Here is a 16375-nt window from a genome sequence, read left to right as displayed (position 1 = left end):
AAAGTGATGTGCCCAGACTTCGTAATCCTGGGTGTAAAGGATAGGAATCTTCATCGTCGATCCAATGATGTTAGAGATGTTGATGGGATTAGATTGTGACTCGTCCATGCTTGATCGTTTTTAACCTGTTTGAAAGATCAGACTTGTAATATTTAATATTAGGGCAAACAAATAAATGCTGAGTTACGTCAATAATGGAGTGACGGCTCAATAAATATGAGTTAATGTGGAATAACCCTAATCGCAAACTCTTTGACAGAAAAGATGTGTATGAATTACACAGCCTCCTGCTCTGATACCAATTGATGAGTTATTAATTAACTCTTTGATTGATTAGATCTTTGTAACAGGTATGCGATGAACGTAAAAGAACAGTGAACAAAACACAAGTATGAATCAAGATGTGTCGAATGATTAGATTACTCGATCCTCAGCAGAGCTCGACTAAGAACTTCCACTGTAGAGGATTCTAGGGTTACAAAAACAAGAACGATAAATCTGCTGAACAATAATACTCTAATCGTTACTAATCGTCCTCTCGTTCTAGGATGCATGCAAGCATCTATATATACTAAACCCTACAAAACTCACGGATGGACAGGCCCATACCGGAGATATATATTGGACTAACTAACGAGCCCAATAGACACAACACAAAATACGACCCAACAGAAAGTTATGGTAGATTTGTTAGGAATATCTGATTACATAGTTTTTCTGTTGATTTTGCATTGTAAGGACATGTTTTCTGCTGCTTTTATGAATAAAATAATTTTTTTGATTTTTCTTATATATATATATATATATATATATATATATATATATATATATATATATATATATATATATATATATATCCTTGCAATGAAATCGTTGTGAAAAATTAATGTTTGTGTATTTCTGTAAATGGACGTGATTCTGAGTTATGTTATTTATGGAAGTGTCAAATTTCTCTAATTAAGGAAAGATTCCGATCGCCCAAGTTTCAGTTGGACAGAAGCATGGAATCATATGATTTGAATCATGTGATGTATGGAAATCTTGATACTTAGGAAGTAAGACTAATTCCTTGATCGCACAAGTATGTGAGTTAAGTGAAGGACTAAAGGACTAGACACAATGTAGTGCACTAGTAAAGTCCACCACAAATAACAATAAAACCATTCATCATAATTTACTAAAAGTCTATTAAATGTGGTTATACTTACAAGATTAAGTGTAATTTTGAATCATTGAAAAGGTTCAATGAATAGCAGAACGAATGAGTAGAATTAGTGAAGGAAGAAACATAAAAGTTTCTCTAATATAAGAAGAAAGGAGAGTACTTTTGTATCAGGTTTTATGATCGTCTTAGTGATTAAGAACCATATCAAAATTGATCCTCTAAGGACATCTTAGTTCACTAGTATGGCTAAGAAGAGGAATCGGAAATTGGTTAAATCAAAAGGATGAGTCATACTTCGTTCCAAAATCAAGTCTTAGAATCGTACTCTAAGATTGTGAATTGAGTGACACATCTTAAGAAGTTCTAACACACTCATCAAATTTGAAGTAGAAAATTGTTTTTCTTACTCTTGCACGTTTGAAATTGGTAAGTTATGATGTCTTGGACAAGACAAAGACCAACTAAGACCAAATGTGTGTAGTGTTTGTCTTGATAAGAATCCGCAGTAACTCTTGAACATTTGTTTATCAAGAAATGTTTCTTGATAAGAGAATCTTATATGTCAAGAGGTCGGTGGGAGTCTAAAGATCTCAAAAAGTTCCAAGAACAAATCAAGAAGTAAACATATTATTAAACACTAGCACACGACTTGAGGTTTGTAACCTATCGTGTTGACGTATTTTTGTTTCTGTGCCAATCCAGTTGATTTGATTATGCATATGAGTTCTATGAGTTCTCAATTGAATGAATAAGGGAAAACACCTTGTTCGATGAAAGTACATTGACTAGCATAGGTGAGCTGCTAAATAACTTGGAAGTAATGGTGGGACCCTTGATGGCAAGAAATTAAGAATGAACAAGTTCTGTCCATATGAGTTTGGATTTGTCACAAACATTATCTTATGATTATGATTATGACAAATCCATGTGGATAGGAACGCATGCACCATAAAATCTAAGTGTCATAAGGTTTCTCTCCTTCATGAAAATGAATGTGAGGAAACGCTTTCACTAAGAGAGATTTTAAAGAGATGGCGATTATGTAAATTGCTTTCTCAAATTCGATTATGATTACAGAATCCCTCTTCATAGTTTGAATTGTAAGATTTGGCAATTAGTCTCAACATTTGGGACTTAATAATATAAGTTCTGAATTTGTTTAGACACACATCTGAGCTGTCTAAGGAAAGGTGTGTTAGTTTGAGAAGCTTGGATAAAGGCTTATTGAAGCACATCGTATTGGAAATATGAACTTTCGAAGTCAATAAGTATTGTCTTTTAGAAGTCCAACTGTTTTCTGAATACGTGTTGGGATAAATATAATCATCATGTTAGTTGGAGCCTGATTATTATTTAAGTATTGCAATTTGGCAATATTAATTATAGAAAAAAAAAAGTTTCACTTTGCAAATTGCAGGGGTTTAAAAGATGTTTTTGCTATAATTAAGGGAGAGAATGTTATACTTCGTTTCCAATCTAAAACCTTAGATCGAGATATTTTAATTGAATTTAGTCAACGATGTATTTATTATTTGCATTATCAAAGTTTGATTATGATTATGGCATCCCTCTTCATAGTTCGAACTTTGAGAACATGGCAAATAAAAATATTATGGCAATATTAGAGCAAGAAACTGGTAAAGTATCACGTTTTTCATTATGAATCGTATCCCACATGCTTCGGGTATAGGATCAATTGCATATGCTGTAATATTCGACCGTTCTAAAATTTTCCAAATGCCTAGGGTATTTAGAAGGAAAAAAGGGAATAGACCCAGATTTGACTAAAATGATTAAACAATTGTCAAGGACAATCTAAGATTCGCTAAGGATTGCTCGTTTGTGGGAAGTTGGAGGTATAGTAACGAATCGACCATATTGACATTATTATGAATGGATAAGATTCTATTTAAAATGAGTTTTCATATGGAAAATATCGAAATGTTTCCATATTGAGAGTTGGATATCGAGAATCTATGTCTAGATTAGAAACTTTTATGCAAGAAGAATGTTCAAAGGAATGTACTTTGGATGTGAGACTTCATGACTATGGAATTGTCTTGAAACAATCTCCAATAGAACACTTTGTAATTTTATTGGTAAAGTCTTGGCTACTTTGGCGATATGATATTACAAAAGGACCATTGCGAAAAGGTTAGAATCTAACATATTTTATAAGTGGCAAGAATTTGGTATTTTCACACTTGTGGTAAGGATTGGGAATTATAAAATGATTGTGATTGAAAATGTTATTCAATTATACTATTTCACAAAGTAAGGACCATAAGTAAACATAGTGTGCATGCTAAGAGCATGGGACAATTGTTGTTATAATTCAAGTAAGAAGTTGATTAACCGAAACAACAAACAATGAGTAATCAATATGGTGATTAAATAAAATGTTTTATGTATACTCAAAGGTTTGGGACCATATAGGATTAGTATTATTCTTGTGTTTCACTTTGCATGTTTTGACTTCCTGAATAATAAGATTATTCAAACCCTCCACAGTCGCTCATGCTTTGAAAGTAGGTATGAATGAAGATTGTCATGAATCCGTCTGTAGATTATCTAAAGTGTTTAGACATAGCACAAGTTTGTTGCAAAATTCATGAGTGCTGCTATAAGATTAGAATATTGGATTAAACCCATGCTCACTTGGATCGATTCATGGGTTTTATCACAAGTGATTGGTGAGACGGTAATATCTTATATTCTTGAAACCAAGATGTGTGAGTTGTATATTGCGAGTCGGTTACACATTGATAATATGTAAACGCACCAGTAACTTGATGTTATAAAACATATTGATGTGTGTGATTCGGTGAGTGAGTACAAGCAAACATTGAGTCAAAGTTTATCCGTTCCTTTTACCCAAAGTGGGATAAAAGCGATATCTGTGGGCCCCTCGATGATTTACTGATGACACCCTAAGCGCTTGGACAAGCCGGGACTAAGTTAATGTGTTCACTTGTAGTCTGTAGTCAGTCGTCATAAATATGAAATTGGGAAACAACATATAGACAGAGAGAATGATTAAAATCGATGTCTCAGTCTACACGATATCTAGAATGGAGGAATATATGATCCCTTATATAAAGGACAGGTTGCTGATAAGATCAGAGTTCGACAGTGTCTTTGAGAGCTACAATTGCTAATCGGATTGTACTTACATTATAGTTACCAGACTTATCCAAGTGGGAGATTGTTTGATTAGTGTCTAAGCCCGTAACTATATTTGGTATGTACTTGACCAGGTTGTGCATGGTCCTTTTGGGTTGCCTTCACCAAAGCATCTTGATAGGATGATTTATGGAGAAAGAGGATTAATTATGATTTATTAATATATTATATGAATAATATATTAAAGGAGAAATCATATTGTTTAATTAATATTAGTTAAGAATTAATTGATAATTAGTTTTGTGACTAAAATACATTAATTAAACTTAGGGGACTACAATTGTAATTATAAGATAGTTGCAATTGGGCTATGGATCACCTAGGAACATAGGTTGGACAAATTATATGGGAAGCCCATAAGGAATTCGTCCAAGGGATGTTCTAAGCAGTCAAATTAGGGTTTCCTAGCTAATAACCCTAATTGCCTCACTATATAAAGACCCCTATAGCCCCCAAAACGTGTGGAACTCTTTTGGAAGAACCCTAGGACGGTTTTGGTGTTTCTCCTCCTTCTATTTAGTCATCCTCTTGCTTGTGGTGTTTGTAAGCCGTTAGAGGAGTGACACTTTTGACTATAAGCTCCAAAGAGTAGAAGATTCAAGACATTAAAGAAGAGGTAATCATCTAGATCTGTATTCTTATGTCAATTTTGAAATACATATGCTAGATTAGGGTTCTTGAGTCTTGGATAAATTTCATGTACAATAGAGAAACCTAGATCCAAGAATTAGGGTTTGCATGAGCACATATGATGTTATTTTGTCAAAAACCCATCAATAACCATCTGGCCCCGCCCGGAAGACACACATCAGCCCCCTCCTGACATTGGGCCACACCTGGTATACATAAAATCACATAGAAGACATGAAAGAGTCACAAATACAACTAGCATACTGTAACATAATCCACTAGGTCATTATTAGTGCCTCCGACCTGCAAGTATAGTGACAACTATCATACTGTAACACACTCATCAGGCACCGCATGGCATCAGGCTTCACCAGGTATATATATAACACATGCAAGGTCACACATATGTCTAGCAAACCAATAACCATAATTCATGGGCAAACATTGGTGCCTTCGACCCCCTAAACAATAGGTGGAGACTCACCTCAAAATGCTAAAACAATAAGATAAATGCTCAGACTACTAATCCGGGAAACCTCCACACTAAATATCATCAAATAATACCCTAATTATTTATTAGGTCAAAAACCATAGCCATGGCCCCACCCAGTGACACCCAAAGGCCTAAATGGCCCAAAAACCCAAAAGTCAACACAAGTCAATGGCTGCTCAATACGCTCGACGTACTCAGACTTACTCCCTATAAATGCCTTCTTTGGCTAGTATGCACTACATATGAGTTGGGTATGCCTAATGTATTTCACAACCATCCCAACTTACCATTAATTGTTGAATTGGTTAAGCCACTAATTCCAATTCTCATATCTGATCCTAAATGATGCCTAAACATATAAAGTTGGCGACTTTACTCCTTTGTATGTCTTAATGGGATCCAATACTCAATAAAACCCATAATGAGAACCCAAACTCATGCATATTCCAACATAATACACCAAGATTACATTTTTTTATGAAAAAGGGACCTCGGAAACTCTAAGATGTACCATTCGTAGCTTTTGGAGTAGCACATACTCTCAAGCATGAATTAAAGGACAATAAAAGCACAAAAACAAGCCCTAACTAGATCTATCAAAATGAACCATCAAGTTAAGAGCTTTATACCTAAAAACACTTTCCAAGTTAGAGACGATTTTGGATCCAAAAGCTCAAGCCTCACTACAACAACTTTGAAGAGTTATTCTTCCTTCAAAATCACCATAAACACCTTCAAAACTCACTTTCAATAGGTTAGAGGCTGAAGATAAGAAGGGTTCCCAATAAGTTAGGGTGTTTAAATAGGGTCGAAGACCCAGAACTAAGGTTTTGGTCTGCTTAGCATATGCCCAACATACAGATTGTACACCTAGTATACACGGGTGGTCTATCACGATTATCTCAGCCTCGTACGCTCAGCGTATGCCTTATACGACCAACATACATGGATTAACCCAAAGTCCTTGTAACTTCAAATACTCATAAATTCTTTGTTCCAACTTCAAATTATATGCCCTTTATATCCACAATACGTTAATGCGAAGCTCTACAATCCTATCAACTTTCCAAACATAAATAAAAAATTTATAAAAGGCCCGAACTATCACTTTATGGTTATACCCTTAGGATCTAAAACACAAACCAAACTCTTGGATAACATAATCTACATTAACCTCACTTCGCCTTCCCCAAGGCCCGAAGCCTTATCATAACTGATCTTCAGGTCAGGGCCCCGAACTACGGAACGAGTAAAAATAGGGTGTTAGAGATGTGCGTCATCTGTACTTTTTTCCTATCTCTTGGGGTGGTGGTGCGAACTACACACACTTTAGGTCCAGGGGATGACTCCTCTATCTTGAACTCTTAGGACACCAACTCCATCTTGGTACGCTTTTTTGGTCCTGCTTGTATGTTCCTCGGTGTTGTTTAGCTGGCTCTGGGGTCATGCCTGGCTAGACCCATTCTTTTCCAATGCCTAGCCTGTTGACTTAGAGTTTTCTACTTGCATGCACCAAGTATGGTGATTTTTGGTGTTTCCCCTGTAGGCAGCCTGACTAAGTCTAATGATCTCATTTTTCTCTCTGACTATGTTCATGTTTATACGTTGCTTCTCTTTGTTGTTGGTTACACCAAAGATTAGCACTCATAATGACCTTTTTGTAATCCCAAGTGGTGATATTACTTTTACACCTCGTGCTGAGTTAAAGGGTTTTTCTTCGATGTCGGGCCTTAGGGCTTAGCGATGGAGCTGATACATTGTTAGTGGTTCTCTAACCCAAGTTTTTCTCAATCCTGATGGGTGCTTAAATCTTGCTTGCCTAGTGAAACGGCAGGGGATTAACAGAGGGAATCTGGCTTCTCCTGGGGTGACCCCAGGGTGATGATAGCATATTGACTGGGAGACCGATGGTTATTGGTTAAAGTCATGGCATGTTGGCTTTGAGAAGAATTGGGCACCTGGTGCTTAACTTTCCTCAACATCGATTTTGGGGGTTCCATATTTTCTTTGCGTGTGATGGGTTGATGTGCTCTAAGGAAAGATATCCTTCTAGCAATGGCTCTTAGGTCCCCTCATTGCAATTCACTGGCTTCATTCTTTTCAAACGATAAGTATCTCTCTTTTCCTGTCTGCACCTTCTTTATTGCGAGTCATGTAATTTTGGTGTGACCCTTTTGTCGTATGGTGGATTGCTTGGAAAAGGCCCACATGAGCAATAATCTGGCAAACGTTTGAGTCGGTTGGAGATTTCCATGTCATTGGTAATCTATTCTACATCGATGCCTCTTCCCCAGAGAGGTTCATTCGATACCTTCTTGATTTTGTGGGCGATAGGTGCTAAGGGCAGCCTATTCGGAGTGTCGGTATCTGCGAATTTCTCTCGGGGGGTTTGCTCGACTTTGGGATGCCTATTCGATCGTGTCAATTCTTGCTCTATGTGTTGGTGTCTTTTTCTCTTCTGATCCCTATCCCTGTGGGTGGCATCAACTCTTTTAGTGGTCGATAGAAACTCACTGAGGAATTGAGAGAGTTCTACCCCGGCTTCACATGTCTGGCAGAGGCTTGTTCTAAGTCCTTCATTTCCTGTTGTTTCTTTTGCTGTGAGGGGATTTTCAATCTTGCTCTGATTCGAAGTGATTTCTAATTGGTCATCTGAAGATTGGCCCTTCCTCTCCTTTAGAGTGAACTCACCTGGACTTGGTGTCGTCTTCCTTCTCATAGTATCATGTGGTAGGATTGCCTTGCTCAGGTCAAGGTAATCGATGCGCTTTGTTGTGGATTCCCATGTTTTCTCCTTGCCATTCTACTTGAGACCTACTTTCCTTACAACTTCAAGTTTTGTTGCCTTGATCTTCTTGCCTACTTTGCCCCTTTTTATTCGTTGATTGAGATTTACGCTAGCTGTGCGGAAGTAAGGCCCTGATAGAACGGTACGCACATGGGATAAGGGCAATTATAGTGGCCGATCTGGTGCTCGTGCAAAAATTCACAATGTTATGGATGGTCGATGCTATGGCTCGTAGTTGGAAAAGCGTTGGCTGCTCAAGCAGGAATTCGTGCTCTATAGGGGAGGGTACTACTGAAAACCTTATCGCGCATGTGACCCTGTCTCTCCTGTCGTGACTATTTATAGTAAGAACGAGATGTATCGTTCTTAGCAGCCATAAGCTATGCCCTATAAACCTTGTGAGGGGACTGGCAGTTAGAGGCATTAAGCTTTCCTTATAGAAGGCTAGTAATTGTTGGACACAGTTTAATTTGTATCTGACACATGTGGGTGGTTGTCAATACCGGATCAGGCATTTCTCTTACCATTACCAAACTCGAACCTCAAATCTTTTGTGATTGTGATGAGGTCACCTATTAGATGTTTTTCATCCATATCCTTCATCAGAACCGTGCACTCTCGGTATCATGGGTTTTGTTCTAGTGATGCTCACAATATTTCCCTATATATTTTCCACCTTTGCAGGTGTTTTCTCAACGACATGCACCTCAGCTCTATGGCTCTAGGGCTCATCTTTACCAAATGGGTAAAATCTGCAAGATAGGTGTCTCGAGTGTCGGTTGTGTTGGTCCTGGCCTCCATTACCGTTATCTCGATGGGTGGGAGATTCTTTCTGCTTAATTTACGTGTTTGCAATGGAATGTAGGTTAGCTTCTTTTCTCTAATAGATCTCGATCTGTCTGAGGTATTTCTTGACCCTGTATTTGAGCTCGCCTCTCGATCAGGGTACCGTCCCTTGCATTTTCTCTGATAGAGGGTCGAGGTGTAATCCTTGGGAAAAGGCGCCAGTTACAAGGAACTCTTCATGGCCCAGGATGTTGAGCGTCGATAGGGAGAATCTGTCATAATATGCTTGAGGAACATGTATCGTAACTTATCAGAACTCGAGATGTTGCCCGGTCGCAGCAGCTTGAACCATTTTCTGGTGTTTCCTGGTAATATTTTAGGGAAGTATGTCCAAATTAATCGCTTATCCATCCTTAGTGATGTCATCGTCCACTCTAGGTGTCTATGTGCTCGACGGGGTCAGTTGTGCTGTTATGCTTAGGGATGTTTGGTATCATCACCAAGTGCGGTATCTCATACTGCAAGAGCTCCTGGCAAAAAGTCATTTTGGTGATTTTCACTGGGTTTTTCATGCAAGAGTATGGAAAACCGCCATAAATAATGAATTGTTGGACATAGTATGAGTTCTCGTACACTTGGTTGTACATCGCTACTTGCGAGATTGATGGTTGCTAATAGCTCGATTGTGTGCTTTCTTTTGCAGTTGTGAGCTTGCTTCTTACTACTGGATCATGTCGGGATTGACCCGTGAGGCTGTTGAGCGTAACTATTGAGTTGTTGCACCAATGACATGTGAAGGTTGGATTCTTGTGGCTGTGGTGTTTGGGGGTTGGATCTGTGAATGCTGGAAATAAGGGTGGAACATTGAAGGTTGTTGATCGAAGAGTGGGTTGCGTGGCATTCCTGCTTCTTGGGAGAACTGATAGCTTGACATTTTTTATTGTGTAGAGGATAGTGTGGTCCCTGGGGACCAAGTGTTCATCCCCGCCTGCTATGGTAGCGATTGCTACTGAGAAATTGTCAGTCGCGAATGCAGAGTCGACAGATGTGACTGCCTGGCTGGTGGTTTCGACTGTTGTCACGCTGTCGATTGAGGTGTTGTGGTCGTCGTTATAACCAACTGCCCTGTTGTGACGAGTAATAGTCTCCATAGGGCGGCGATTGTCGCCGCTAAGGTTCCTATTATCGGACCTGATGTTTATGATGCTAGCGTGGGTGTGGTGGATTGTCCGTCTGACACACATGGTTGTATTCCTTTGAGCAATGTCATTGGTCTGAGTGGACTCGTTTCTCCTCCACCGGACGTTGTAGGTTCCTTTCCTATCATTTTCATCGTCTAGATTCATTTCAAGGTTATGTAACTTTGAATAAATCTGAGTACACACCAGACGCTGTAGGTTTCTTTTCTTGTCATTGTCCTACTGACACACTCGTTTCTTCCAACAATCCAGGATCGTTAACTAGGCCATCCTTTAGATAACTATTTTGTTATCTTTGATGTATTCCTAGAAGGATACGTTAACAAAAGAGAATTGGAAGAAGAAATGAATCAGGGCAACGTTGATAGGTTTTCTACCGACATTCGTGGATTGTTGACCCGATGTGGTCGGGTTTGGGTAGCAGATTTTGGTGGGATCAGGTAGAATGTGCTAGAGGAGGCGCATAAGTCCAAATTTTTGATACACCTTGAAGCCGATAAGGTGTATCGGTGTTGGATTAGTGTCTAAGGCTGTAACTATATTTGTTAAGTACTTGACTCGGTTGTGCATGGTCCTTTTGGGTTGCCTTCACTATAGAAACTTGACAGGGAGATTTGTAAAGAGAGAAGAGATATTATTAATATATTATGAGAATAATATATTAAAGGAATAATAATATTATTTGATTGAAATAAGTCATAAATTAATTAAGAATTAATTTGGTGACTTAAACAGGTTAATCGAATAAAGGGGCATAAACTGTTAGATGTATGATAGTTGTGTATTGGGCTATGAATCCTTATGGATATTAAGGGGGACAAATTTTAGGGTTAAGATACCTTAAAATCATCCAAGCCTCATATCTAGAAGGATCTTTGGATTGCTTAGGGCCTAAGTTATTCAATTAGGGTTAAGGTTGAAACCCTAGTAGCTCATAGTATAAATAAACCCTATGGGTGAGGGAAATCGGCCACTCTTGCAAGAAAGAAACCCTAGAGCCGATTTCCTCACCTCGTCTCTCTCTCAAGATTATCCTCTTGCTAGTTGGTGTTTGTAAGCCATTAGAGGAGTGACAATTGTGACTTTAAGCTCCAAGAACAAGAAGTTTCAAGCAATCAACTTAAGGTATTCTTCTAGATCTGATTTCATATGTTATGATTCAAATTTTTACATGAGATCTAGAATTGTAAGCCTTGGATACATTGCATGTTCAATTAGAGAAACCTAGATCCAAGCATTAGGGTTTGCATGTGCACATAGGAAAGTTGTTATGGCTCAAGCCCATTAGTGGTATCAGAGCTTTGATTGATTTCTATTGAATTGATGCTTTGGTTGATTGCTTTTGCTTGAAAAAATTCGATTTTTGTGACTCTGACTAGTGAACTCGGTGAGTTCTAGCGCCAGTTAGAGTTGATTTCGGGATTTCTTGCTGTTTTGCTTGAGATACTTGCCTTAATTGTTTTGGGTCATTAAAATCCGAATTTTATCATTTATTTTAGTATATTCTTGACCAAACAAAAGATAATTACCATTTAATTCAATAATAATTTCCTTATATGATAATAATTGATTATTTGAATTGAATTGGTGAATTGTCTTGCAAGTAATATTGAGTAGATCAAATTTAAATAATCTAATTAGTTGATTTATAATATTTGCTATTTGATCCTCATGTTTTGAAAAGTTTAAAACTTTTCCTCAAATTTTGAAATTTAAGTTTTGTGATTAAAAGTTTAATTTGAAAATTTTAAATTTCAACCCCTAGAATTTTACAAGTTTAAAATTCAACTCCATACTATTATATTATTACAAGCTTTATATATATATATATATATGTATAATTTAAAATGCTAGTCTTACCGTTAGTAGGCCCCATTCACGATGCCAGTCTATAAGGTGGGTATAAGGTTGCTGCCTATAAAATGGCGCTTAATGGGTGTAAACTGACACCCACCGCTTGCTTGACAGGTGGAGGGTCGTTAGCCGAACGGGTAGGGTTGGGCAATCCTCTCCTCATTAATAAGTATAATGAATCTATATAATGTAACTAAACATGTTTCATAAAATTCCTAATCTTAGTTACTTTAGGAAAAGTGAATTGATGCAATCCCATGAAATTAGACTTTGCACCCTTGCTAAGAAGTTAGTGGAGCGTGTGTGTTAACCGGCACACTAATTGGTTCTAATCAAAGGTGGAAAAGGGTGATTCATTGTTTGTCATAGTTCGATGGAGCGTGTGTGGTTTACCGGCACATCGAATAGGTGACTGTAACAGTGAAGGCATTATGTAGCTTTGCATGGTTATTCACACCTGCTTTGTGATCCTCGGCATCCCAGTCACAAACTATAAGGGCATATCGAGATTTCAACATGCCATTGAAAATTTCATTGAATCTCAAAGAAATCTAGGAATTCTCAATACATTTAAAACTTAAACTTATGTTTTTCATGGTGAAGAATTAGTGAGTGGTCATTCACTTACCTCCAAATTATTTTCATGTTGGATTACGGAGTCCCTTTTCTAATGTGTAAATAATGTTGTTGGTCCTAGCCCTAATTTTTCATTTTGGGTATTAATTAGGGACTTAACTCTAATCAAACTTTGTTCGTCTCTATTTGTAGATGTCTAACGCGAACAACGCTGCTGCTAGCTCATTCACGCTAATGAGCCTTTGTCAAAAAGTGACTTTTGACGGATCGAACTTTAGCGAATGGATAAGATACATTCGCATGATTGCGCGCTACGACGACAAAGATTATATCCTCGACGAGAAGCTCGAAAAGATCAATCCAGAAATCGCTACTCCCGAAGAAATGGCTGTCTTTGAGACCCATGAGCGTGATGCAATGAAATTCCATTGCATCATGCTAGCCACAATGAACCCCGAATTCCAAAAGTCCTATGAGGACATGTATCTGTACAAGATGCATCAAGACTTAATGGAGAGATACCACCAAAGCGCGAGGCAAGAGCGCTATGAGATCATAACGAATATGATCACTGCTAAGATGGGAAGTGGAAATTCTCTAACCGTGCACTTGTAAAAGATGCAAAGATATGTTGATTGTCTTCGCAAGTTAAATGTAAACTTTGGGGAAGATTTGGCTATCGACATTGTTCTTCACTCCTTGCCCTCGTGCTACAACCAGTGTAGGATGACCTACCACATGAACAAGGAAGAGGTCACCCTAAGCAAACTCCAAGGGATCCTAAGGACTGCTGAGAGCAACCTCAAGGACAAGACTGTTGCATTAACTCCTAATCCACCCGCTGCTCCTGTATTGGCTATTAGGCAGGGAAGGGGCAGGAAGAGGAAGGCTCATTCAAAGGTCCATCGCATGGGAAAGTCCCAAGATGGTTCCTCTTCTAGTGGGACCAAGGATGACCCTGCTAAGCCCAACCCAAACCCAAAGGAGGCAGAGTGCTACCATTGCCACAAAATAGGGCATTGGAAGAGAAGCTACCCAGAATCTCTGCAAGCCATCAAGGATGGGAAGATCAAGCCATCTTTCGCAGGTATTTACACAATCAAATCTAATGATTCATCTCATGCTATTTCTTGGTTTCTTGATACAGGATGTGGTTATCATATTTGTTCTGATTTGCAGGGACTATGAAGAAATATGGATGTGGAGCTTGGAAGAATAAATCTAATCATGGGGAACACAAGATCATCGCCTGTTACCAAGATTGGAGTGTATTCTCTAGTGCTTAGTAATTGATTAAGTTTAGATTTAAATAATTGTTGCTACTCGCCAGATATGGAAAGAAACATCATTTCATTTCATGGTTTATTTAGACATGTATTTAGATATTCATTTAATAATGAGAATGGTTCGATTTATGCTTATCTAAATGGTGTTTTATATTTTGAAGTAATGCATTGTAATGGAATTTATGAAACTGTTATGGTTGCAGATAACCTAGCAAATGAAGTGTTGTGTACGGATTCTTCCAACAGTATGGATAAAGCATTCTTGTGGCATTGTCGTATGGGACATGTCAACAAGAAGCGCATCGCCCAACTCCAAAAGGATGTAGTGTTGGAGTCATTCGACCTTAAGGAAGATGACACGTGCAAATCTTGTTTACTTGGAAAGATGACCAAGTCACCCTTCACTAGCACTTGTGAGAGGGGTGACGGTTTGTTGGATCTCATACACACCAACATGTGTGGGCCCTTTAGATCCACCACAAAGGATGGGAACCGCTTCTACGTGACTTTCACCGATGATTATAGTAGATATGGGTATATTTACTTAATCAAGCACAAGTCAGAAACGTTTGAAAAGTTCAAACATGAAGTGGAGAATCAGTTGGGGAGGAAAATCAAGATGCTTCGATCCGATCGAGGAGGAGAGTACCTAAGTCTTGAATTCCACGACTATCTCAAGGAATGCAGAATAGTTTCACAATTGACGCCACCTAGGACACCGCAGTTGAATGGTGTGGCAGAAAGGCGTAATGGAACCTTGTTAGACATGGTTCGTTCTATGATGAGTCGTGCTTCACTACCTATCTCATTCTGGGGGTATGCCTTAGAGACTGCTGCCCATATCCTTAACCGAGTCCCTACAAAGAAGGTTGCCAAAACAACTGACGAATTATGGACAGGGAAAGCTCCCTCGTTGGCACATATCAAGGTTTGGGGTTGTGAAGTTTTCGTAAGATGAAAAACTCACGACAAGCTCGAACATTGTAGTGAGCGGTGTATTTTCATCGGCTACCAGCATAAATCCTTTGGATATCTCTTCTATAGACCGTGTGACAATGTTGTATTCGTTGCAAGGAGAGGAGTTTTCCGAGAACGAGAAATCATAAGCCAAGGGGACAGTGGGAGGCAAATCGATCTTGAAGAGATTCAAGAGTCGAGCGATGAAGGAACCTCTAACGCTGGTGCTCAAACCGAGGAGGAAACTCCGGTTGAACCAATTGATGAGTCCTTACCTCTTAGACATTCCGAAAGAGTTAGAGTTCAACCCCAGTTTTATGGTTTTCATATTACTACTAATGGGGACACGTATATTAGTGATGGTATACTAATAAATCTACATGAACCTAATTGATATAAGGAAGCCATGGCAGGCCCAGAGTCTACAAAATGGAAAGAGGTGATGGACAGCGAGATTCAATCCATGTATGACAACCAACTATGGAATTTGGTTAACAATGTGCCCGGATGTAAGACGGTTGGGTGCAAATGGATCTTCAAGAAGAAGACCGACGTGGATGGGAATGTACACATGTATAAGGCGCGATTGGTTGCGAAGAGCTTTACTCAAACTCTCGAAGTTGACTATGATGAGACCTTCTCGCCAGTTGTTAAAATAAAGTCTATTACGGTTGTGACAACCCGATATTTCAACTCTATGTAATGATCTAAAAAGTCAATTATTGTAACCACTTTTGTGATAATGAAATTAACTTCGAAAATAAAATGTCCAAAAAGTTTCTATTTAATTACCTACTATGATAGATGTCATTAAACTGTGATCGTACGTAAAAAGAACGCCCAAATCCGACTTCGTATATTGAAGTTATGATTTTTCCAAGTTCGGCTTAATAGCAGACATCTAAAAACTCGAATCGGATATCGAGCGACTTTTGGCCGGAATGACCTAAATGAGAATCGAAGGTCTCGACAATGGTAATTCAGCAGTAAAAAGTCTGGCAAAAACCGACGTCAGATAAAGAAGTTATGAATTTCTAAAGAAATTCATTAAACACGACCTTTTACAAATAAATAATAAAAATAATTTCAAAATTTGCCGACGAAATCTAAACTAAAGTTGTAGAGCGTAGTCTCACCTACGCGTGGATATAAAGACCATCGAAAACGGAATTTGTATGAAGAAGATATGAATTTTAGAAGTTTATTAATTAAATTAAATATAAATTTAATTATAAACTCTTGGTAATATCCGAAGAGGAGTCAGCAGATAGGGCCGAAGTACGCCCTGCGTACCCTCGTATGCTCCGCGTACTCAAAGCCAAGGCCTCGAATCGTCCACGTCCCGGTCTATGCGAAACTAGCCTTGTCCCATCCGAAGTCCGAGGCAGTCGAGGACTCGGTCATGCATGACGTACGCGTACGCCCCACATACCCTCGTACGCCCCGCGTACCGAGGCG

Source organism: Lactuca sativa, chromosome 3 (assembly GCF_002870075.4).
Source record: "Lactuca sativa cultivar Salinas chromosome 3, Lsat_Salinas_v11, whole genome shotgun sequence".
Taxonomy (NCBI): domain Eukaryota; kingdom Viridiplantae; phylum Streptophyta; class Magnoliopsida; order Asterales; family Asteraceae; genus Lactuca; species Lactuca sativa.
This window is presented reverse-complemented; position numbering follows the sequence as displayed.